This window comes from Dreissena polymorpha, chromosome 1, assembly GCF_020536995.1.
Source record: "Dreissena polymorpha isolate Duluth1 chromosome 1, UMN_Dpol_1.0, whole genome shotgun sequence".
NCBI classification, from domain to species: Eukaryota; Metazoa; Mollusca; class Bivalvia; order Myida; family Dreissenidae; genus Dreissena; species Dreissena polymorpha.
Genome location: NC_068355.1, coordinates 131,914,834 through 131,918,048, shown reverse-complemented (window position 1 = coordinate 131,918,048; position 3,215 = coordinate 131,914,834).

Sequence of the window (3,215 nt, the reverse complement as noted above, 5' to 3'; positions counted from 1 at the left end):
ATCAGACACACTATAGTCATAAAGAAGCTCCTCTCCTGTCTGAATGTCTCTTTGAGCAAATAAGCATAGGTATGGTTTTTGTGTGTTCATTTTCAGCACAAAATAATTGTAGATGTCACTATCTATTAATGTAGGAAAGTCCATTAAGTCACTACTCAAAAATACGTAATAGCCAATATGGCGGCGCCCTTATTATCGATTCTGGGATTGTCTATATTGCGGAGGATACTGGCAGTGGTCAATGTATAGTGATTGAGCATGCCTGTATTTACGTCATCGTCCAAGATGGTGGCAAGCAGAAAAGAAATTACGATGAACGGCAAAATGATAAATAACATTCGAATTAACAACGGATACCATATGGTTATAAGGAAATAATTTAATGGGTGTGTCAATTAACCCTCAAGACTAATTTTGAGATTAAAACAACACATATTTAGTAGAAATCTGCACAGTGAATGTGTGTCACTGAAACCAGTGTTAGAAAATTGCAGTTCAGTCTACTAGCAATACATTTTAATTATATGGGTCTCAACATTAGTCATTAAGTGTAAACATGTCTACTTCTAATAAAGGGCCAGGCCCAACAATTTTCATTACTTATATGGATACCTAAAGTGTTAATTATACATTTAATGTTAATTAAATTATAAGGGACCCTAGAATGTCAACTTGTATCTTTTATGTTGGACCCAACGATGCTTTTTACGTATATGGGACCCAACAATGTTTCTTATATGAGATCAAACAATATTTCTTACAATACTTTTTATATATGGGACCCAACAATGTTTCTTATATGGGACCCAACAATACTTCTTATATAGGACCCAACAATATTTCTTATATAATATGGTACCTGACAATATTTCTTGCAAAATTTCTTAAATATGGGACCCAACAATGTTTCTTATACGGGACCCAACAATACTTCTTATATAGGACCCAGCAATATTTCTTATATGGTACCTGACAATATACCTTATATGGGACCCCACAATATTACTTATATGGGACCCAACAGTATTTCATATATGAGACTCAACAATATGACTTATATGAAATCTGAAAATTAGTGTCAACATGTTTATTTCTTATATGGGACCCTACAATTTTTATAACTGATAAGAGGCCCAACAATGTTTATAACATGTATTTTGGCAGAGGAAGAAGTATTGCAATATTGCAATATCATCTGTTTACCACCACTGTTTCCCTTTGAAAGAAAGGAAGTATCTGAAGAGAAGGGGAATGGGAAGCTTGGTATTAGTTTATAGCCGTGTGGATACATAATTATGGCTGAATGTTACTGCTTCTGTTACTGATTATCATAAAAGCTTTAAAGCAACAATCAATATTCCATTAAAAATTTCCTCTGTATTTTGGCAAAGAAATATTAATCTTAGTCTTTTACAGATGACACAGAGGGAAAGTTTTGAAAAAAAATCGGTTAAAAAATAATACAATATAAAGAAGTGAAACTCCAGCTGCTGGAGCAGTATTGAATTTTCATTAAAAACAATTAGTAGGTCCTTTATTTAAGGCAAGTGACCGATTGCCCAAACAGTACAAAACAGCACAATACAGCACAATACAAACCAACATAAACACAAAATATGAATAAAGCTGGGGTCACCGCCTTGGAACGGTCAATGCAAAGCATTGGGGGTTTAAACCTGGTTATAGAGCGCTCAACCTCACACTTGGCCCAGCAATATTCATAATACATTTAAGTGTAAATAAAATTTAACGTCATAGCATTGTTACTCAAGTTAAACAATAATAAAAGGGAATTAAAACGCATTCAATTTAATTGCTATTTAATTACTCAATTGCATTGAAGATACAAGAGTAACAGAATTACAACTTTTTGACGAACGATCAAATAAAACTATTAACAATTGTCAACTACATTCCTTCTTTATAGAAAAGATTTGAGAATACAGAATCATAGAGTTAATATCTCAGATAATCATCGCGCAAATACAGGAAGAAGCAGCAATAATGGGTGTAAAAATTCCATATTACATAGCTTGGTTGTTTATGTGACTGCTAAACAAATTACAAGGCATTTTTCCTGAACAATTCCAGGGAACAGTTAAGCATTTGAAACTTGAAATGTTTTATTTTATTCATAAACCCATGTGGGACAGACAGACACAGTGATTGCAGTATAGCTCCAATCACTTGTGGTAGGGGAAAGCCATATAAAAAGCTACAGCTTTTAAGTGGAGCAAATAATGGTTATTACATGTAATTAACCTTCGGTTTATGACAATTTATTGCAATTTTTCCCCAAAAGTGCCCGTCACATGGTATTTTCCCCTTTTGAAAGGTAAGGCCGTATCCCAGAGTCAATTGTTTGTTTGCTTAAAGGATTTGATGCCCATTTTATTTGTTCAAACATATAAAGGCAAAAACATGTAGTGCCAGCTGAAATTGAAATTAACAAACAAGATTAAATGACTTAAGGTCAAGGCTACAAAGAGGAATCTTAAATGATGCACAGTACCAACTCCAGGGATTTTCTTAACTCTTTCAGTGCTGGAACCGAATTTTGAAGGCCTTTGCAAACAGTTTGGATCCAGATGAGACGCCACAGAATGTGGCGTCTCATCAGGATCCAAACTGTTTGCTATTCTTATAGTATTCTTTGAAAAAATTCAAAGAAAACGCTAATTTGAGAAATTCAGCAGACAACATTTTAGCAGACGACAAATTTCCCAGCATGCAAAGGTTTAAGAACTTGACTTCCACTTGCACAGATCCTAGGCCCAAGCGTTCTTGAGTTATCATCCGGAAACCACCTGGTGGACGGACCGACAGACCGACATGTGCAAAGCAATATACCCCCTCTTCTTTGAAGGGGGGCATAAAAATCAGTTACTTGTTTTATTTCTGCATAAACAAACTGTTGAGTGAAACATCTATCAGACATGAAAATCATGCAAGATTAATACATGGCTCTATATCTAACATAAATGATATTTAAATTTTCATAATATTTAATGATTAATCAAATAACTGTAGAGAATGAAATTTTGAAAGGCCTTATTACTCACTTAATGTCATAAAGACTAGTCACTTTAGGGAGAAGTTCTGCAAAATCTCAAACAGAAGAAGGAATAACGTTGGTCCAGTTCTTTAAGATTAATATTAAATTGTGTTTTGGAAACAGTCAATCTTTAGAAAATTGAAAACAGTTTAGACAAATG